Raw genomic sequence first — 23,818 nt, 5'->3', positions numbered from 1 at the left:
CTAAGACCAGGGCCCTCCAGGAAGAGAGGGCTAGAGAATAGAGGGGTGGGGAGGTGGCGGGGAAGTGGGGGGCCGTGGGTTTCACCTGCTCTAGGGAACCCCCTCCATCTTCTCAGGAGGTGGGGGCTGTTGTTGATCATAACTCTTCCCCACCCTAATTTAGGGTTGGCTTGTCCTAAAGTGGGCAGAGGTGGGCTTCCCATTGTCACCTTCCCTCCAGATCTGCAGCCCACCTGAGCCTCATCCAGGGCTACCAGGTGGGCCACAGACCTCTAAGGGCCTACCTTAAGGGCCACAGACACACAGTTCTTACTCTATTTCCCCCACCTGCCACAGGATGTTGACATCACGTGCTGTCCCTCCACCTGGAAAGCTTTGCTGACCTTTGCCCTCCCCTCCTCAACCATCAGTTTCCCCTTCCTCCAGTGTCAATTCACTGTCACTTCCCCAGGTCAGCACCCCTGACCGCCAGCCCAGGCTGGGCCAGTTCTTGGGGTGACTTGCCCCCCCCAACCACAAGTGTCTCCTTCATCTGCATGATTCATTGACTATCTAACGGGGGACATCTTGTGTCCCACTCACCATCCCCAGCAGCTAACTGGGACCTGGCTCCTGGCAGGCTCCTGGAAATAACTCACACCTAAACAAACACCTCCACCCCTGCTCCTAGCTGCAAGAGAGTCTGGGCAGAACCATGTGACAGCTGGGGAGGTGGGCCGATGCCAGGAGGAGATGGGTCTGCAGTTGAATCCTGAGATACTCTGAATCACTCATTCATTCATCTGTTTGTTCAAAACCTACTTCATGCCCAGCACTGTGCTGAAGATGTGGAGATGAACAAGGCAACCCGTTAGTCTAGCTAGGGAAATGTGCACCCAGATTACTGTTTCAAGACGAATCCCAAGGAAGTAACTTGGTGATGAACATGGGAGGAGTCAATTCCTTACCTGGAAATACAGAATTGATTCCAGGTCCCCCTCAGATATAATGTACGGAGGCTCGAGTCCCTCTGTAGTACAGCACAGTGTTTGCATATAACAAATGCATGCTCCCCATATACTTCAAATCATCTGTAGGTGACTTATGATACCTAGTACAATGTAAATGCTATGTGCATAGTTGTTATACTGTGTTTTGGTATTATTTTTATGGTTGCACTGTTATTTGTATTGGGTTTGATTTTGGAATATTTTCAACCTGAGGTAGGTTGAAGCTGTGGATGTGAACCTGCGGATGCCGCATGCGAGGCACGGCTCCCCTGCTGGTTATAAGCTTCCTTCCTCATCGACACAATCCACATCCCATAATAGGCATCGAAACTGCTAAAGGCACTCAATTTCCCAGCATGCCTTGCAGCTAAGAGTGGCCCCATGGACACAGTTCCGACCTCAGAATTCAAGGGGAGCTCGACGGGGGGTCTCTCAGAGAGATCTGCTTCTGGGAAAGTGCTTTCTCCCCAGTGAAGAGATTCCTGGGGCAAGAGTCCCCCCTGCAACCCTGTCTTTGGGTCTTACTGTGTGAGAAGGCGGGGCCTGTCGTTGGAGCCCCCATTTCATGAGGTTAAAGTCAGCCCATGCAGAGGCTGGGGAACCAGAGGAGAGGAGGTGCTGGCTCCCAGTGATGCCGCTGAGCCACACTTGGAATCCGCTGTCTGCAGAATCCCCGGCCTGCAGACTACTTCTGTGGAGCCACTCAAGACCATCATTGCGGACACCACTCTCGCTCAGGCATTTTACTATTTAGAGCCAGGAGCAGCTGAGCCGCTGCAACCTTACTGTTCCACCTCATTCTCTTGGAATCTTGTCCCAGGAATGTGGGGATGCTAAATGAGGCAATACTGGGTATGCCAGCAGGCCTAGGGGGCCTCCCTGAGAGTTGCCCCTGGCTAAGTCCTCTCAAAACTTCCAGAATTTCCCACAACCCTCTGGGAGTCCCCAGAGCTTCCCAGAACTCTACCACTTATCAGCTGTCCAGCACCGACAACTTAGTCGACCTGCTGTGACTCAGTTTCCTCTGCAGCAAAGAGCAAGAAAACGCCCGAGTCTGGATAAAATAAGGAAATGTGAGTGCCTGCTCTCCCTCTGCCCCTCCCAGGTCTTTTTCTGTGCCCTCACCCCGCTTAGTATCCCCAGTTCTCCCTCCTGAAGACACCCAGTGACTTCACTCTCAATGGCCTTCTCAGACCCTGGACTGTCAGATCCGCCAGGGAACAACCTTGTTCAACTGTCTTTACTCCAAGTGTGCACTTCGCAGAGGTTAGTACATATCTGGCCAAAAATTCATTTTTTTCCCAGGAAAAGAGCCTCCTCATCTCAGGGGGACTTCCCAGACACCAAAGCCCCGAAGATCTCATGGCCACACTGTCCAGGACAGCACCTCAGGCCACACACAGCTTCTGAGCACTTGAAATAAAGATACTGGAGTAGGCTGCATGTGGTGGCTCCCGCCTGTAATCTCAGCACGTTGGGAGGCCGAGGTGGGCAGATTGCCTGAGCTCAGGAGTTTGCAACCAGCCTGGGCAACATGGTAAGACCCTGTCCCTACTAAAATACAAAAAAAATTAGTGGGCTGTGGTGGTGTATGCCTGTAGTACCAGCTACTTGGGAGGCTGAGGCAGGAGAATTGCTTGAACCCAGGAGGCAGAGGTTGCAGTGAGCCGAGATTGTGCCATTGCACTCTAGCCTGGGCAACTGACCGAGACTCCGTCTCAAAAAACAAGACAAAGATACTGGAGTATAAAATACATGCTGGGCACCAGATTTCAAAGGCAGAGAAAGAAAAGAATGGAAAGTATCATATTAATAATATTTACATTGATTACATATTGGTATGATGAATAGTTTTGATATATTGGGTTGCATAAAATGCATTACTAAAATTGATATCACCTGATTCTTTTTACTGGCTCACATTGGATCACTTGCGGGATGTTTCCATGCAGCTGTGCTAATGCCAGGGCCCTGCCTGCCCTGACTCCACTCCCGGCCTCGCCCACCGTCCTCCAGGCTCCAGCCATGCTGGCCTTGTCTCTGCCTCCCCAGATCTTCCCTGAAGACCCTGATTAAGGTCTTCCTCTCTCTGCCTCGTTGCTCCAATTCATCTTGTTCCCAGCAGGTATCACAGTCAGAAAGTATTAGCAGGGTTTTTTTATTTATTTGCAGGCCTGGTTCATTTTTAATTGACAAAAAGCATATGTAGGCCAGGCACGGTGGCTCACGCCTGTAATCCCAGCACTTTGGCAGGCCAGGGAGGCCAGATCACCTTAGGTCAGGAGTTCAAGACCAGCCTGGCCAACATGGCGAAACCCCGTCTCTACTAAAAATACAAAAATTGGCGGGGTGTGGTGGTGGATGCCTGTAATCTCAACTACTTGGTAGGCTGAGGCAGGAGAACCACTTGAACCCAGGAGGTGGAGATTGCAGTGAGCAGAGATCACGCCACTGCACTCCAGACTGGGAGATAGAGCAAGACTCTGTCTCAAAAAAAAAAAAAAAAAGAAAAAAGAAGAAAAAGCATATGTATTTATGGTGTACAACATGATGTTTTGAAATATATAGTATCTCTTCATCACTTCCCACTGCATCCGACATGGAAAAGATGTTCCACCATTTGTTAACAAACCAATTTTAAATAAAGCAATGAACGACTGAATGAACGAACATATGTTCTCGGGGTGCAGCGGATGAGGAAGCTACAGCAACGGCAATCTGACCTCAGGGCAGCACCATGGTGTCCTGTCCACCTCTAATGTCGGTTTGTTGCCTGAAGCATTGTGCAAAAGTCCGAAGTGTAAATGGCAAACTTCAAATTATCAGCACACCCATCATCCTGCGATCTTTATGTCATTTTCGTTTGTATGCTCCCATTGAGCCATTTTCTATTCGTATACACGCTTTTCACAATTGCAATTGTACATCTTTTATTGGCTTTTAACATTGTATACAACTTACATTTTTCCAAGTTTCTGTGGGACCCTAAATTGGCTGCTAAATGTTGAATCATATTTTGCTGTTTCTAAATTTGAGAATCATGTTATTACAGAAAAGGGGACTATGGGCCAAATCTCGCCTGCTGCCTGTTTCTGTAAATAAAGTTTTATTGGAGCACAGGCCCTCTCCTTGCTTACTTACTGTCTGTAGCTGCTTTTGTGTTATAAAGACAGAGCTGGGGAGCTGAGACAGAGACTGACTATATGTGGTCTGCAAAGCCAGAAGTGTTTACTGTCTGCCTTTAAGAAGAAGTTAGCCCTCCCCGATTCTAGAACACTTAGATATTTCCAGATACTGGCAATTAGATTACCTGTCAGTGAACATATTTATCTTTGTGCATCTGATTTTTAACTTTTAATACTACCCTCCTCTGCATAAAATCTTAGGGATAGAATCAGTTGGCTGAAGAGAAGCAACATTTTTTGCAATGCTTTACCCTCATGTTGTGTAAAATTTACCAGGCTACCAAGAGTCAGTGAACGCTCTAGTTTCACTGCAATCAAATGAACACTAAATGTTAATGTTTCGAATGTCAGGGGTTAATATGGGAAGTACAGAAATGATACTTGACGGCTTCTTTAATTTCATTATCTTCAATATTTAGTGACCAGATTTATCTTTTGGGAGTGGTTTTACTATCCCAAAAGCCCAATAATAAAGTTGCAGTGAACTTTGTTTTAAAGGGATATTCAAATACCTTAAACTTGTTCTAAAAAGCCTCTTCCCAGAGAAAAGGATTTATTTTACTAAGGGAATTAACCTCTGGGGACAGCAATTTCAGTGAGATAGTCCTAATCCATATCGTATGGTGTCATGTATCTGGTGTGACTCCCAAAGGAGATTGTAACCTGCAGCCGGGGCTGAGCACCTCTGGCCCCTACTTGACTCCCCAGCTCCTTGTTTTGGCATCTTCACCCCCTTCACACCCTTGCCCTTTCCTGCCCCAGTCCTCCAGCCATGGAGGCCTCATGTTTCCTTTCATCTATACATAGGACTCCTCCAACCGCAATGCTCTCTCCAGCCCTTGACCACCAACCAAGTCTGACTCATCCATCAGAAAAAACATCAAATAGGACCGTAGATGCAAGACTAGATTGAACATTGCGCACGTTTCAGAGGCTGCACATGTGGGTTCTGATCTTGACTCTAGGACTTAATGGCTGTCTGATTCAAGGCAAACTTTGAACCCTGTCAACTCACTTTCTTCTACATAGAATGGAAATAATAATGCTGAATTGGCCAGGTTGTTGTGAAAGCTGTAGGTGATACGTGTGAGTCACGGTGGCCCAAATATGAGCAATACATCCCAATAAATACTAGTTTTTAAAAATGCATTATTGTTATTGCTGAAACATTTGCCCTTTAGAGGGAACTGGCCCAAATGCTTCTAGAAAGGATCTTTGAGCACTGCCTGTTTTATGCCTCTTTAAAGACATTTATGTGAGACACCTGTCTTTGAGCATCTTTAGGGACAGCAAACCTTTATTTTCAGAAGCAGGTCTGGATTTTAAAATAGTCTTTCAGAGCCAGTCCTGATGATTCACTGATACAACAAGCATGGCTTGTTTCCCCAGTAAAGAAACAAAACCAATTTCACCATTGGATTCTGTAACCTCTGGGTGTGTCTGAAAGTCTCCAATGTCAAAAACTGATCAAATATTGAGAGTGCCTTTGTGGACTGGGATTTTCTATCTATTTATTTGTTTATTTAACAAGTGTCTGCTAATCTTTTGCAGGAGGCTGTGGATGGATGAATGGATGGATGGATGGATGGATGGATGGATGGATGGACAGAGATAGAAATAAATAATAGAGATAGACAAATGATAGAGATGGATAAATATAGATAAAAGACAGATGATAAAGATAATAGACATAGATAATATGTAGACGATAGAGATGAATAGAGGATATAGATGCTGGTTAGACGATAGATAGATGCTAGACACCTGCTGCAAAACCATTGATGCTATTAGGGACATTCATCACAATCAAGGCGTATCATGAGACTAATGACTAAAGACTTACGATGTAAATTGTATTAAGAGCTATTGTTGAGAACAACAACCTCAATTAAGCATAAATAAGTACAATTACTGTGTCAATTAAAAGAAGAAATTAGAGTTAAAAGCAAGCAAAGCTTTACCTGAGACTGGAAATGATAACTGAAACCTGGTCTTCTCATTGGCAAATTAACTAGCTAGTCATTAGTAGACAGACTTAAGTTAGAGCACAGACATGCAGAGTTGGTCACCCTCACATGTGGACATATCCAACCGGTGAGGTTCTGAATCTCACACCCGAATGCAGTCGAAAGTTGGAAATGTGACTCTCCTACCTGGGCCCAGACCACAGGTGGGATGGCGACTCATTTTTGATCCCAGTTCACAGGTGCTATGATGACTCTCGTACCTAGAACCAACCAATGGGCCAAATAAAGCATCTTTAATTGCAGGAATGTGAGAGTGTCTGCTCACACCGTGGGACAGGGTGTCTGTGGGTTCAAATGAGGACATTTGCTATTCTCAGGTGCCAGCACTAGAACACTGTCTTATGATCTGCTGTTCCCTTCTGCCTGTCAGGGGATCATGGGCCCCTAGAATCAGGGATCTGTCCATCTCTACCCCAACCCTGACCATAGGAGGCCCCAGTCATTCCCAACAGGCCTGGGTCCAACCCCTCTCCAGTCTCCTAACTTCCCTAGACCTCATCTATTCTGATCGAAAGATAGGGACAACAATGATTCTGGGAGAATTAATTGAACCTGTGTGTGTTTCACACTTGTATGGTACCTGTGGGTGCCAAGTGCTCCGTGTACATGAAGGAAACACCATCCTCCTCCTCCCCACCATCTCCAGCTTCTACTACGTACTCTCCATGTGTTGGAAACTAAGCAATTTTGTGAAAATCAAAATCCCACGGAGATTCCCATGCACAATGAGGGCACTATGATCTTCACTCCCTTTGTTTCAAGAAGCAGATACAGGCACAGAGAGAGGAAGTTGCTAGAGGCTGACCCAGGCAGGAAGTGGCAGAGGCAGGATTTGAACCCAAGCATCTGGCCCCGGAGCTCAGGTTCTGAACTCTAGTAATATGGGTCTCTCTGAATGTAGGCTGAATGCCTATTTAAAACTAGTTGAAAGCATGCCATTGGATGTACTCAGGCACAAAAATGTTATTTACATGCCTGAATAAAATTAGAAGATTTCATAGTTAATTTAGCACATAGGACCATTACGTTGGATAATTTGAATCAGCTCTTCCATTTGATCTTTTCTGAAACTGGCTGATGCTATTATTACTATGGCTAAAAATGAAGAGGAAACCCTTCCTGTGCTGTCTCGTAGCCAAGTCAGCTAATGATTTTCTAATATCTGTCGTTATGAACTGGAAAATGTGTCCTAATCTCTGTGAAAGTTTCCAAGTAAGATCTTTATCACCAAACACACAGAAGGGATGGAGATAAACAGCCCAGTTCACCCCAAATGCCTTTTTTGTTGTGTTTTAAAAACACGCATGATTTATTTCATTTGCAGTTGAGCATTTTGGGTGGCTGGCTGTCCTTGTTTTCTGTTTTCCCTTTCCACAGCTTAGCATTTATTCTACGTGGGAGAGGCATGGGGTGCAGGGTGGTGGCGTTGGGGCTGTGTGCCAATCCCTGGGGCTGGTTCCCATGAGTAGACCAGCTTTTTTGGCCCTAGATGCCAGCTTCCTGGGGAAGATTCCAGAACAGTGACTGCAAGGTTGAATGGTGCACCAAAGTCAGGCACCTGTACAAGGAGGCTGTGGGCAGGTTCCCCATCCTAAAGCTTTAGACCTGAGGTGCTCACCACAGAGGGGCCACGTGCTCCTCCGCCTTTCGGGTGGGCAAGGTGAACCTCTAGAGAGGAGAGCTAAGACAGAGAGCAACCCAGTTAGATTTAAAATCTAAACATTTTCAAACATTCCATTTCATAATATTAAATACTGTATTGGAAAACAGCTTTTCTCTGTATAACTTGAAAACACAGAGTAACAAAGTGTTTTTGGCAGGTGGAGATTTTTAGGTGGGATCACAATGGTTAATGAGGACATATTCTCCATAGCCCTTTGGGGCAGTGGATGTATGAATTGCATATAAAATGGGATGTGTTTCTGCGTTTCTCAAAGGAGATATCTGTTTAAGAAAGCTAAGAGACATTTATTTGGAGAATAAGCCAAAGAGTTAGTTAAGAAACCAGCTGCTTTACACTTACCTAATCATTCACAAATTCAAAATAGATGAACATCGCGCCAGCTGACTGCTCAGCACAGACTGAACTCGGGAGGTTTTAGCTCTGATTGGGGGTAGGTAGGTTTTAGCAAAGAATGGTTGGGGTAGGGGCTTGTCCTAGCCAAGACCTGCCATGACCCATACGGGCACAACCTTCCTTGTCTTTGGGACTGATACTCTCATTGCAGGGAGCTGTCAGTCTCTGAGTTCTTGAGAAAGATCAATGTAGCTGATAAGTTCTTCCTGGATAAGTGACAGAGCCACTTCTCGGCATTATCGTGTTATCACCGTGCCTTCTATGATTGCACAAATCCTCACAACCTCCCAGCTGCTCATGCTCAGGGGTATCATCTTTCTTCGCAACGCCCCTCCCTCTGGCAGTGGGAGCATCTATTTATAGGCTCCTTATGGATTTAGAGTGAAAGAATCATATTTTCTGGGATCTGCCACTGGGGAGATGTACTCTCATCAAATTTTTTTCTCTTTTACTGTTCTCTGAAGCCCACAGAAGCGAGGGGCATGCCTAGGATCACTTCGTGAGTTAGGAAGGGACCCAGCCCACGACACCAGCCTCCTGTCCCCCTTCAGGGCTTCCTCCCACCATGACATCAGAGCGCACACACCCATCGCTCTGGGTCAGGGGGCTGGGAATGGATAACATGCCAAGTGGAAATTGGGGCCCAATGTTGCCAAATTTATGAATTTATAAAAGGTGAAAATGTTTTCTATAATAAATAATTCCCCCATTTTTAAAAACACTGAGTTTCCAAAAATGCAAAACCTCAATTGAATCCAATCAAACAAACTCAAAGAGATGTGCAACAGCAAAATGCAAGTCTCTACACTCTTCCAAAATGCCAATGCAGTAAAGACGAAGAAAGACAGAGGAATGTTCCAGATTAAAGAAGACCAAGGAGACAGCTACATGCAAGGTGTGCTTCCAGGTTGAAGCCTGGATGGGAAGGCAAAAGTTGCCCTAAAGCACAGCATTGGGACAAATGATGGTGTTTGAATAGGAAAATCAGCTGAGAGCATTCTGGTGCTGTGGCTGTACAGGAGAACGTCCTCCTCCTTGGGAGAACATCAATGTGTTCACAGCTGAGGAACACACCCTCCACAGGTTCCTGTCAAAGAGTTCAACAAAAGTAAAGAAACAAACGACAATGATGATGCTGATAGTGACAGAGAAGGAGCAAAGAGCAAGTGCAGCAAGTGCCAGCCACAGGTGAGCCCAGCTACAGGTAAGGTCAGCCATGGGTGAGCCCAGCCACAGGTGAGCCCAGCTACAGGTGAGCCCAGCCATAGGTGAGTCCACCCACAAGAGAGCCCAGCCACAAGTGAGCACAGCCACAGGGGAGCCCAGCCACAGGTGAGCCCAGCCACAGGAATATACCAGGCCATTGTAATATTTGTCCATTTTTCTACAGGTCCAATTTTTTTAAAGTAAAAACTTTTATAAAAGCAAATAAAACAGGGAAAAATACAGCCAGGGAGCCATGCCTAGCCTCCCTGCCCATCTGCCCCTCTCATGGGCTGCCCCAGGACGGAAGCTGCCCCTGTACCACAGCGCCCATCGGTGAAAGGGGTTCAGGTGACCCATCGAGCAGTCCAATCTCATCCAAAGACGTGGGTACCAAGACTGCTTCGAGCACCCATCTGCCAGGGCACACAGGGAAGAACACATCAGACGCAGCTCCTGGCCTCGTGGACTTACAGTCTAAACGCCTTCAGATCAGAGCACAAGCAAACTCCGCCCTGCACGAAGGCACTGAATACGCATGTGCTGAAGGGAACAGCGGGCAGCAGCAGCAGCAGCAGCAGCCAGGGCCAGAGGCACTCAGGAGCAAAGACAGGACAGGGAAGCTCACCCTGATGGGACAGTCAGGGAAGGAGAGCAAAAGCCCCACCATCCAAGAACTCAGGACAGGGGTTCCAGCAGCAGCCACCACCCCTGTGACACGATGAAGACCAGAGGCCCACATGCCAGGCACGGTGAGGTAGAGCTAGAGAGTGCAGGGTGAGTTTTGGGAGCTATGTGGCACTGGCCTGGATGGATTTCATTCTGATGGAGAAGGGCCTGTGTCCACCCCCGACCCTCTCCCTCTGTGCTGTCGGAAGCCTGCAGCTGATGATGACATCAAGAGCAGAGCCGTCTGACATCGTGCTTGCTGCAGGCCCAACACAGCTCTGAGCACGCAACGTCTCAGCCAATTCAGTCCCCACACTGGCCTAGCCAGGAAGGTGTGGCTATTATCCCCATATTGCAGATGAAAAAACTGAGACATCAATGTGAAAAGGGCTGTTGTGGAAAACAGCTCTGTGCAGGGTTGAACTGTGTCACCAAAACAGTTATGATCAAGTCCTACCCCTGGGCACACGTGAGTGAGACCTTATTTGGAAGTGGTGTCACTGCAGATATAATTGGGTTAAGATGTGGTCATATGGGAGGAGGGTGGGACCTAATCCAACCGGACTGGTGCCTTCATAAGAAGAGGGAAATTTGGACACAGACCCCCACAGAGGGAAGACGGCAGAGGCCTCAGTAATGCACCTCAGAGCCAGGGAATCCCAAGGAGAGCCAGTGAGACCGGAAGTGGGAAAAGGCAGGAAGCATCCTCCCCTGGAGCCCTCAGAGGGAGCACGGCCCTGCCCACACCTCGGTTTCAGACTCCCAGCCTCTGGGACTGTGAGAGACTCGATTCTGCTACAGTAAGCCCCACTGTTCGTGGTCATTCATTATGTGGTCATTCATTATGGCCCTGGACATGAATATCAGCTCTAGAGAGGGTTGTCAGATGTGCATACAGGGGCTGGTCCCATCTGCTGCAAGAAGCTGGTGGCATAGGGGCTCCTACAGGTTGTTGCTGGCATCAACTGGGGAACAACTGTGCCCCCTGCCAGCCACCCCAGCCCCAAAACATATTGGAACAGAGGTCTTGTAGAACCCGCAGGAAAGAAAAATGAGAGTCAAGCAGTCATTACTACTTTCCCTTCCTTTTTCTCTTGGGGCATCATTGAATACATAATAAGCTGGGCCACACTGGAGTTCTCCTGCATTCGGCCCGGAGCTGTTCTGATGGACAGCTGTCCACAGAAGGGCAGGCGCCTCCAGGGTCTGTGCCTGCAGGACAGGACCGGGCTGCCACCATGGCCTCCCTGGGAATCATGATACCTGATCATGGTACCCAAATCAGATACCTGATCAAATTAGCACGTGCAGCTGTCCAAATTGTGGTCCTGAAACCCGATGACCGGTTCTGTGAGGGGCCAGGGACAATATACAGAGGAGAACCAGCTTTCTAACGAAAACATTTGCGGGAGAAACAAAGGAGACTTTCTCTCTGAGCCCGCCCTGCCTGCGGACCTTCCCTGGGAAGGAGGGAGAGAAGAGGGAGGAAACAGGGAGGTCAGGACGGCGGGATGAGTGCGGTGGGAGCCCGAGACCCTCCCTCACTGCACAGTGCCTGTCCCCAGCTGGTGGACCCCAGCCCCTGCCTGCCCCAGCATTCCAGGATATCTGATTCCTGACCAGGGAGGCTGTCTCAGTAAACAAACATTTAGGCTTACGGTGAGCTGTTCAGCATGCATTTTCCTCACAGGGAAATAAGCCAACCTTGCAGGATTCGGAATTTTGGAAGTTTTCATTTGGGAGTAAACAAGCCCCCTTTGATTTCCCTCTCAAGGTACGCCAGGAATAGACATTTTGATCTGACATCCAAGCAGGGGGATCGTCTGTTTTTTGTATAACAGTAGTGGCTGTTTAGAGAAAGGATCGGTAGTTAAACTTTCAAGTCTCAGCCAGAAATTACACGTAAACAAACTGTCGTGAAGGCACCAATGAGTGCCAGATGAGGCCAGGTAGAGGCCTGGGGGCTTCTCCAGGCTGCCCTACAGCAGAGGATGAAAGGGCACTGCAAGCCGCCCGACCCAGGACACAGCACACACACTGTAAACACACACCTGAACAGTGGAAGTCCGAATCGCAGAATTTGCACTCAGGCCCAGCACTCTGTGTGTGAATTCCCTAGAAAGATGTTTCTGCTGCTTGCTTGCTCTGGAAGCCCTGCACTTGGAGCAGCATTTTGGTGGCTGCCTGAGGGCGGGGATGGCGAGGGAGCGGAGGGTTTCACTGCTCAGGAGTGATGGAAGCCACGTTGCTGACGGAACTGTACAGCAGACTGAATACAGTGCCATGGACTAGGGTTTTGCAGAGGTGGAGGCTGTGAAGACACACTACCCTGACTTCTTTTTTTTTTGTTTGAGATAGAGTTTTGCCCTTGTTGTCCAGGCTGGAGTGCAGCGGTGCCATCTTGGCTCACCGCCACCTCCGCCTCCCGGATTCAATTGATTCTCCTGCTTCAGCTTCCCGAGTAGCTGAGATTACAGGTGTGCACCACCACACCCAGCTAATTTTGTATTTTTAGTAGAGACGGGGTTTCTCCATGCTCGAACTCCCAACCACAGGTGATCTGCCTGTCTTGGCTTCCCAGAGTGCTGGGATTACAGGTGTGAGCTACCGCACCCGGCCTACCCTGACTCCTAAGTCAGATGATGATACAGAGAGCAAGGCCGGTTATCACAAGAGGGATGAGATGACGCTGCTCCCACAAAAGCACTTGCTCTCCAGGGGGTGATGTGGCACCATTGAGCTGCTGTGGTTCTCGACAGCTGACACTGCCACTCTGACTCACGTGCCACACTTCTCTTAAGCAGCTGACAACCATCGTTACTTTTAAATCTCCCTATGTCTTGCCAGGTGGATGCTATTATTTTCTCATTTTACTGCTGAGCTAGCTGAGTCTTCGGGACGTTCAGAACCTTGAGCGAGTCCTGTGGCTGGGACACAGAGGGGCAGGCCATAGCACCCACATTGGCCTGACCTCTGGGAACCCCATGCTTTTTTGTTGGAAGACTGTTCTTTCTCAATGGCCTTTTCTGCCTCCAATAATTATAGTCTGCTCAGTAATTTCACACAGTGTCACTAATCCATTCAGCAAATCCTTACTGGGTTGCTATTTCATCAGGTACTGGGGGGTATCTGCACAAAGGATGTGTCCAGGCAGTGGGGTAAACCAGTGAACAAAAAGGCAAAAATCCCTGTTCTTCCGAGGCTGGCATTGTAGTGGGGAGAGATGGATAAACATAGTGAAGAAGTAAACTGTAGGACATACTAGGAAAGAGAACAAGGCCTGGGTGGGGGTTGGGAGAGCAGGGTTAGAGTGTGCATGTGGATTTAGCACTGGCCAGCTCTAAGCTGGAAGCCAGGGCTAAGATAGGAGCGAGACCAAGCTTCCGTGCACAAGCTCATGGTCCATCAGGAGAGACCGACATGGGAACCATCATCACCACACTGGGGGAGAAGGGCTATGTGGAAGCGAGAAGGACATGATGTGGGAACAGGAGGGAAAGTGTCTACACTCTCACAGGCAACCCCAGGGAGCTGCAGAGAAGCACACCCGTGCACGTGCGTTACTTCCCCTCCCAGGTCACTGCCACAGCGGCAGCTGCTGTTGCCATTTCTGACTCACTAAGTGTTAACCCACGCTAAAAGCTTCATTGCCTTCTCAGAATGGCTCCATGAGAAAGAAACTGAGGCTTGGAGAGATAAAACAATCTGCCTCAGGTCCCATAGAGATGATGGCGGCTTCAGAATCCCACCAGATCTGTGTCTGTCTCTAAAACCCCACTCCCATCCAGAATCTTATACTGCAATACTTTTGAAAGAACTATTTCTTGTCTTCCCACTATCTGCTGTAGACCTAGCACAGCTTCTTGAAGAGATTACATGCTCAGTAAACAGTTGTTGAATAAATGAATTTATTTTATAGTTATATATGGTTTGTGCTTTGTTCCCCGTATATAGCCATTTTCTCTCTCTCTCTCTCTCTTTCCCTCCCTCTTTCTTTCTCTCTCTTCCGCTCCCTCTCTTCCTCTGCTTCCCTTCCTGCATTCCTTCCTTCCCCTACTGAGCAGGAGAGGAGAGAGAAACGTTTAGAGACACACTCCCCCAGGATTACAGGTGTGTACCCAGCTCATCTTCTGGCTGAAGGATTAGCTGTCTTTTCTCCTGGTGGCTTTACTCTGTGATACCTGACAAGAGGTAGGTTCTGGAGCAACATGGCACCTTGGCTTCCTTCTCCTCACTCTCCAAGTTACTCACCTCTCAGGATGCAAGGGCACTGGATTATTTGCATGCACAAACCCATGGCCTGGTGAAAGTCTAGGCCTTATGCCAGCCCTAAGGCCAGGTGGCCTCTCTTCACAGTCTTCAGCAGCCCATAGGAGGGGAGCCAAGCTCAAATCCAATTAGTGGCTCCTCACAAGTCCCTCCTGAGTGGGAAGGTACAGGAAGGTGAAGCTGCACATCAAAGGCTCCACCTCTTCCGTGCACTGAGGCTCGGTCCAGGTCCCTGGAGCAGGCTGCAGAGGAACTCCATCCAAGATGCCCTGTGAGCTTGGAAAAATCCTCCTGGAGCGGGGTGGGCCGTGGTTTTAGGAGGTGTCAGGTTCTGAGTCCAGGACATCAGAGGTTTGTCTGAAACCTCTCCAAACCTTTCACATTGGAGAAATTGCAGTGGGAGGCTACCACCCTCCATCCCTGCAGTGAGACTTCTGGCACCTCTGCCCTCTGTCCTGGCCAGAAACAGCGAAGCCGAATTCTTTGCTCCCACACCCCACGCACTTTCAGCTGCACACAGAGTCCCCATTGACTTCAAAGGGAAGAACAGAGAAGAAACAGGGGCCGCCTGTCAGCAGAGGTTCCTAAACATGAGTTCAGCACTCACAGGCCCTACACCAACAACACAGCCAAATATCCACCTGGGGTGGAATGGGGTGGGGGAAGGAGGTGGAAGGAGACCCCCTCAAAACTAGGTAGGCCCAGCCATGCTTGCACAGAGGTGCAGCTCCCAAAGTGCCTGGAAGCCCCCAGTGGGGACTCCCTTTGGTCCAGGAATTGTCTTCCAGAAATGAAGCTTGAGGGATGTGTGCAGACCCCACGTCCCTGAGGTCTGCTCAGCCACAGTGGCCACCAAGCCCAGCGTGGCTCCACTTGCTATCAGAGTCAAAGGAAATGCAGGGGGAGGCAGCCAGCACACCCACACCCCGTGTGAGGCGTTCTCCCTGGCGGCAGCCGATGCTGCAGAGACGCCAACATGACTGGAGCTAAGTGGGCAGGCCACTCATAGATCTGCAGGGTGGACAGTGAAAAAGAGGAGACCAGAGCCTGGTGGCAGCCTGTCCCCAAGCCACACAGCCAGGAAATGGCAGGACTGGGACCAACAGGTCAGTCTTTTCTTCTGCTTGTCTCTTTCATATGCTATTTCCAAGGGAAGAGCTAACTGGAGATAGATGGAACCCATCATTCATTCATTCATTTAATCATCCATTCATTCATGTATTCAATAAATATTACCAAAGACCTCCTCGGGGCTAGACTCTAGATCAGCCCTGGGAGATACAGAGGATAAGTCAGAATTTATAGTTTGATGGGGGAAGGAGAGGTGTAAGAATTTGTTTAAATACCTGTTTCATTTGTACTCAAAAGAAATGAAACAGGTATTTAAACAAATGCTTTTACACAAATGTTCACAGCCGCATGACTCACAACAGCCAAAGTATGGAAAGAGTCCAAATGTCTGTCAACAGATGACGAAGAAAAGCATACTGTGCAATGGAATATGATTCAGCCATAAAAAGGAACAAAGTGCTGACTCATGCTACAATAGATGAACTTCAAAAATACACTACGTGAAAGAAGCCAAACTCAAAAGACCACATATTTAACAGTTTATATGAATGTCCAGAATAGCTAAGTTCATGGAGACAGAAAGCAGACTAGGTATTGCTGGGGGAAGGGCTACGTGGGGAGTGACTGCTCATGGAGACAGGGTTTCTTTTGGGAGGTGGTGAACATCTCATCAAACTAGACAGAGGTGGTGATGATGCACCACTGTGAGTCCACTGAAGGCCACTGAATTTTATCTGTTTTGTGAATTTTATCTGTGAAACAAAATATAAAAATACAGGACAATAAAAGAGATAATGAAATCAAGCACAAAGGAAGGGTTGTTGGCTGTATAAATGTCTCACTTTGAGAAGTGTCTGTTCATATCCTTGCGGCTCTCTGAACGACTGGGTGCCCCACACCCTTCATCTCTGCATTAATGCGGGCACTCAAAATTGGCTGTGCTTGCATTCTCATTAGCAAGGACTTCCCTGCCTTTAAAATTATTGTAATTGTATTCAACTCTCAGTTTCCCTTTACATAAGTCACTATCGTCACATTCAGGGGAATTTCCATTCTTCGTATATCAATGTCTACAACAGACCATTTCTCTCCCTTCCTCTGGTCCTTCAAAATACAATTCCAGGAGGGCAATGATACGAGTAATTACTTGCATGTGCTCTGCTTTCTAGAGTTCCTTGAACCCTTTCACAGGTATCCAATGAGTTCTTCCTTCTAGGGCAAACTTACTCTCTCCATCTCCATCTTGAAGAGGGGAGGAATGGTAAAATAGTATGCAGTCACTACCTGCTACCCCCTGGGCTTTGGAGACGGTAACCCTGTCTTTGAGTCCCAGCCTTGCCTTTTACTAACTGTGTGACCTTGGGCAAACAGTTCAACCTCTGTGTTCTCCATTTCTTCATCTGTCAAATGGGAATAATACCTTTCTCATGGGGTTCTTGACCCATCGTTGGGGTGTAACATGCTAGAAATGAGAAGTGAGGAGACACACAGTGCTCTTAGAGGAGTTGGAATTCCAAGTGAGGAGTTTATTAAAAGGGGGAATTATAGCACTGAACAGGAAGCTTTAGGGATGACTTGATCCAAACTTGCTGTCTTGTAGGTTCTGAGTCTGAGACATACAGAGGTGAAACAGCTTCAATTGTCAAGGGCCTTCCAGTAGATCTTTGGGTCTCAATACGGATGCATACTCAGATTACGCAGGCAGCTCAGGTTCCACTCCGGGCTAATTGAGTCAGAATCTCTGCAGGGGGGAGGTTACTTTTAAAAAAGCTCTCAGGTGGCCGTAATGTGCAGCCGGGTGTGAGACCACCTCCTCCTTGAACATCTTCTGCTCACATCAACGAATACTCACTGAGCACCTACTCTGAATCAAATGGTGACCTGGCTCCTTTTGAAAAGGTTGTGATCTTTTAACATAATCCAAGTCAACTGAGGTTTACAGAGGAAACTTGATGGGATTCCCAAGCTAAATGTCCTCCGATACCCCAAGCTTAATGCCTCTCTCTCACCTTTTCACTCAACCCAAACTATACTGGTTAATGTCAACACCATCTTCCCTTCCTGAATAGGAACCTTGAGCACAGTTTGACTCTTTCCTGTCTCTCACTCACATGATTCCAAACAACACAGCTCGGTAAATATGTTCGTTCTCCCCAGACAGGTTCATTTTCCATTCCCACAATGTAGATACTTTACAGCACTTCTTACGCATCCTCCCTCTTTGAAGACTGTGTTATCTGCTCCTTCACAGAGAAAGTGGTTCACTGTGCGCCAACCTTCTCATTTAATCATCTCGTTACTCTCCATCCCCTGCTCCCTCCCTTTTGTCCTACCTGCCTTCCCTCCTTCCTCCCTTCCTCATTATTCCTTCTTTCTTTTTTTTCTCTCTTTTTTCTATCTCCCTTTCCCTCCATCTCTTTGCCTTCTTCCCCCTCAAGGTTCTGCCATTCTCAGAACAAGGATTTAGATCATCCCCCAAAATAAGGATTCCTTTTCTAAAGGCTTCGATGATGCAGGCTCTTATAACCACTCAGTGCTGGGCTCAGACGAGGTCTTCAGATAATCCTTGCTGAGTGGAGGGGATAGGGCTTCACCAGGTGCGGGCCCCCTCAAGGGGGTTTTCCTTCCATTGCTTTCTATAGGCTCGGGTTTCCTCATCCTGGGAGGGAGGTGGAGGACAGAGATCTCCAAGCATCATAGAAGGAGAAGTTGGATATTGAAGGAATCTTGGAATCACTCTGCCCTGCTTGTGCTCACACACGTGAGACACCAAGCATCACATGGGCCAGTGTCACGTGGGCCAGCATCACGTGATGCTTGGTGTCTCACATGTGTGAGCACAAGCTGGGTAGAGCCAGCCAGGTCCTTCCAAAGTGTTCCAGGTCCTCCCGACAGAACAGTGTCAGCAACAGAGCCCAGATGCAAATCCAGAATATTTAACTTTCACATTTCTTTCCAAGTTTCTAGCAGCTTCTCACCTCACGATCTTTCCTTTGTGACCCCCTTTGTAGGCCTTGAGGATAAATTCAGAAATTTATTATAAGACTAAAAATTAGAACTCACTTCAGTCTCTTTTCTCCTTTTGAGGATATTTAAAAGGTAAAATGAGAGACTGCCACACAGGCTCCCAGATTTAAACACCTACAGAAGCCAGGCCTGTGGTTTAAATAAACGAAGTGCACTAGGTGTGAGACAGCAGTGCGTGGTGGGGACTGCGGCACATTGGAAAGCACAGCTTCCTTCAAAGGGGACAGCCACTGCTCACCTCCAGCCAGTGTCTGCCAGGTGGAAGGCCCAGCTTTAGCCAGATCTTCTGATTTCTCAAGAAAAGCTAGAGATCTAGGGTTTGTTTTTTTTTTAATAGCAAAGATGTACTTTATTGTAAGCAATACCATGTATCTGCTCAGGTGGGCTCTCCTTACTTCACTGTCATCCACTCTCTGAAGGTTTGGGAGATTTTTCCAAAGTGTTTCAGAAACTCTATAAGGATCTTTTCTCAGCTGGTCTTCCCCATTGGACAAGATCTGTGGATATTCTTGGATTTTATCATTTGTCCTTTGTCCACCTGAATCTGAAACCAGTGATTTTCTTCTTTCGTTCTCCAGTGGTATATTTTTTGAATCTTGATTTTAACTTTTGCTTATTACCCACTTCCATCATTGTCTTGGTCTTCCCCTCACTTTTAAGTAACTTCTCTTGATTTAGGAAACAGTTAAGTTGATGATTAGCTTTTTCAGCTTCCTGTAAGGCCTGTTTCAATTGCTCCTGAAAGACTTTAAGAGCTGTGAGATGCATTTTTAAAATTTAAACACATCTATGGACTGATCTGGTTCCCAAGCCACCAGGTATACCCTCTGCTTTAGAGGATTAGAGTATCTCAGGTAGGGATGTCACTGAGCCTCTAAGCTGTACGCCATCCCCACACAGCCCGCTCTGCCATGGCCAGGAAAAGGAGAAGTTTCCTGGCAGAAATGACAGCTGACATCAATTGTTTGAAATTGGACGTGTCTGTATAACCTGCCACCCGTCTTTATGTAAGTAGTCGACACTGCTATTAGCAGCTGGACTTCAAAGTGTGATGTGGACGGCAGGCAGGAGGCCTGCACAGTGTCTCTGTTTTCATCCTGTTATTAATGAGAGTTGGTTTACACGAGCCTCAAGTGCTGATAAGGGCATCTGAGGATCGTCACTGTAAATGCTCCATAGACAATTTATTAGACAGCCAAGCCCAGCCCATTAGTCATGGACTATTAGAATACTTTCTAGATGTTGTTTTTAAATCATCTTTTGAACTCCATTAGCCTTGAACTTCATGCAGGTAACATCAGGGAGGATGGGAGCTGAGGGTTGCCTGGTAACCAATGCAGCAATTTCTATCCAGACATTTGCATGGAATTGTCAAGGCTTGATGCCATGGAAGGTGAGAGAGCTGGGGGGCACTTTAATTTACACTCTGACCAGCTGCAGAGCCCTGGAGAAGTCCCCGGGCATGTCCAGGCCTCAGCACCTGCAGCTGTAAGATCGGAGCATAAGACCTGGGGTCCCACCGATTTCTTCTGTCTAGGGTGGCTGACACCCCTGTTTGCCTGGATCTTTCCTAGTTTTTCCACTAGAAGTCCCACGACCCAGGAAAACCAGGGTAGTCACCCTCCCTCCAGCCCTAAATTTTACAAAGCCAATCAAACCAAGTGCCATGAAGGCAATCTCTCATTGTTAAAGGTTGGCAGTGAATGCAGAGGTGGTGTGGATGTGTCGGGTCAGCTCCATCATCCGAGAGCCTCATAAGAAACTGGCCACTGCATCACAAGCCTTTGCCCAAAGAGCTAGAGTTCTCACAACATCTGAAGAGGATTCAAAGAATCACTTGGGTCTAAGGTGATTGTGGGTTCTTTTGTGGAAGAACAGTATACGGCTGTAGCACTCTCTGCTGATTTTATTTCAATATGCATGTATCAAGGGGCATTCTGTGAGCCAGACGTTAGGCTGGACAGGGATAGCCCTGCCCTCAATGCTGATCCATTCAGTCAGGGACACAGCCATAGTGACATTCTAACACACTCCTTATCACACATTTCCTTTGTGTTGTGTTTTGTAGGAGGCAGAAAAGGGATAAAGAAATCTGACTTGAGGTCTCAGGGTGAAAACTTCCAGCTGGGGCTTAAGCTCCACTTGTACGAGAGAGTCCCTGGACCGTGTTAAAGTGCAGGTTCTGATCCCACGGATCTCGGCAGGCCTGAGATCATGAATCCCTGGACCGTGTTAAAGTGCAGGTTCTGATCCCACGGATCTCGGCAGGCCTGAGATCATGAATCCCTGGACCGTGTTAAAGTGCAGGTTCCGATCCCGTGGGTCTGGGTGAGCCTGAGATCCAGCATCAGGTGATATATAACAGGCACCAGGTGATATCACTGCTGCAGTGACCAGCTTTGGGCAGCCAGGGGCTGGGTAACTGGCTCCCTCGTAGCAGTAACTGAATAGATTTCATTCATCTTTTGTCTGTAGGAATGAGCAGACCCTCAGAAGGAGCCAATGAACAGAAGGAATGAATGAATGAACGAACGAATGAATGAACGAACAAATGAATGAATGAATGAATGGGCCATCACTTAACATGGGCTCACCCACTATGGATCCTGGTGTTTCTCTTCTCCTCAGCGTTTCTGTGTATTTCTAGCCTTTTCCCATTTAGTGCAGTCTACATTTCTGAGAATATTCAAGATCACTTATTGGATAATCAACCAATGGAACTGCCCAGGGGAGAACCCAATTATGCCCAGTAGAGATGACCAAATCCAGCCCCAATTATTCTTCTTCTTCCAAGCCCACAAGGCCACAGCAAGAAGTCCATTTCCTTTCCTTCTTTTTTTTTTTTGAGACGGAGTTTCGCCCGTTGCCCAGGCTGGAGTGCAATGGTGAGATCTCAGCTCCATTAAACTCCATTAAGCTGAGATCTCCGCTCCCCCAGGCTTAAGCAATTCTCCTGCCTCAGCCTCCCAAGTAGCTGGGATTACAAGCAGGGGCCACCGTACCCAGATAATTTTGTATTTTTAGTAGAGATGGGGTTTCTCCATGTTGGTTAGGCTGGTCTCAAACTCCCGACCTGAAGGCAATCTGCCCACCTCGGCCTCCCAAACTGCTAGGATTACAAGCGTGAGCCTGGCCCCATTTGCTTCTTAAATGAGCCAAAAGATGGCAATTCTCTTCTTTCATCCTCTCTGCACTTACTCCATCCTTGACAATGATTTGGGAACTTCATTTATATTTATAAGTTTCCTTTATTCCAATTATAAAAGTATTAAAATAATCAGAGGTATCATCTGAGTTATGTACAGGATGTGCAATTCAGTGTGGTTTTATAAATGTCAAAAGAAGAGATTAATTGAATAATTGAGGGTGTATCCTTAGGCATAGGTATTTGCTGCCATTAAAAAACATTTTTGCATGTGAACAACAGGAAGTAATCACCATATAATAATAATTATAAGTGCAAGTTTGAAACACTATAAAGAGCATGATATTGATTTTGTAGGAAAAAATATTCCACACAGAAAAGCACAAGAGAAACTGAATCAAAATCGTAACAGGTTGGTGCTGGGTGGCAGAGTCTTTTTGTCCTTGGGCAAAATAATCAAACATGAAGCTTGGATGGGAGTCAGATTTCTGGGTAAAATCTCAGCTCTACTACCAGCTGATTCTCTGGCCATGGGCAGGGTTCCTATCTGGTTGGTGCCTCGTTTCCTGTAAAAATGGAAATGATTCTACCCCCGAACTCCTGGGGCTGAAGGGATGAATCAGGCAAAGTACTTGGACAAAATTAAGGGGCTAATTAGGGAACACTGCCAGCACCCATCAGGAGGATAAACTGGGGGACCTGAGATACCCCTGCCCCACCCCCACCCAAGTAAAACACACACACACACACACAAATACACATACACAAATACACACACACAAATACACAAAGGCACACACATACAAATGCACATAAACATAAATATACACAAACAAATACACACAAAAACAGAGACACACACAGACACATAAACTCACAAAGGCACACAGACACAAACACATACACACAAAAATACATACACATCCATAAACAGCACAATCACACAAATTTATACACATACACACAAACACAAAAACATACACAAACACACACATGTAAAACACACATGCAAGCAAACACACGAACGTGCACAAACACACAAACACACAGAAACGCAAACACACAGAAACACAAATGCACACCCAAACACACATATAACCACACAAACACCCCCCCACACAGACACACACCCCCACACACAGCACCATTCCCTCTCCGCTTCAGCCTCCTCTTGGCTCCTGGCCATGTCCTGCGAGCCCTCTGTCATGCAAGGGCCCTTTGCCATTGTCTGCTTCCTGCCTGCCCCTCACCGGATAAGAGAACAGGTGGGTGAGCGGAGCTGCAGGTGGGGAGGCACCTTCTTAGAGAATCGGGCGCTCTCAAATGAGGCAGCAAGCACTGCTCACTCTCTGAGTACCAGGCCCAGAAATGTCCGGGACAGCCTTCTTGGAGGGAAAGGAGGCGGCCGGCAGCAGAAACACCACGGGCCCGGCTTAGCAACACTGAGACCCATGTGCCGGGCAGGCTAACACTTTAAACCACTCTAGAGTCTTATTCTGTCCAGTCCCCTGTTGGGTACCACCCCATAATATGCACACACACAGTTTGGGATTTTCTAAATGACAGCACCCGTTAATTGTCTGGTTAGGTATGACCTATTAAACATTTACCGCCCATTTCCTGTACACGTCTGGTGAGGCCGGCAGGAAATTTAGAACAAATTAAACAGCAGCTGCAGTCCCTCATGCTTTAATGGCCCCTCCACGATCCTGTGTGGGATTGTAAAATATGAGGGCAGATCTATTAGGGACAGGCTGGTTTCGTCAAGGAAGCATCCACCTCCCCGTCCTCCTGCCAACGAGACCCCATAAAGTTAAATTGGCCAGTGAGCATCTTCCCCTCCCTGGCTTCCACCCACACTGCCGTTGATGTGAGGAGGTTTTCCATCCCCACACCCCACTCACCTCCTCTCCAGGCCCCCACCCCTCCCAGCCGTTCCCACACGATTTCACATGTGGTCCGAGAGGGGCACTTCCTGCCGTTATAAAAAGCAAAACCAAGACCCCAGCAAAAACAGCCTGTGTGCAGAACACCCAAGTTGACAGTGTGAGAGCGAAGGCCTAATCCATTCCATATGACAAACAGCAGTGGCCCGCAGGGGCCGGCCAAACCCTGAGGAGAATTCAGAACAGTCCCTCCATCCCCCTCCCCTGCCC

Source organism: Aotus nancymaae, unplaced genomic scaffold (genome assembly GCF_030222135.1).
Source record: "Aotus nancymaae isolate 86718 unplaced genomic scaffold, 86718_ANA_hifiasm-v0.15.2.pri h1tg000095l, whole genome shotgun sequence".
Classification (NCBI taxonomy): Eukaryota; Metazoa; Chordata; class Mammalia; order Primates; family Aotidae; genus Aotus; species Aotus nancymaae.
This window is presented reverse-complemented; position numbering follows the sequence as displayed.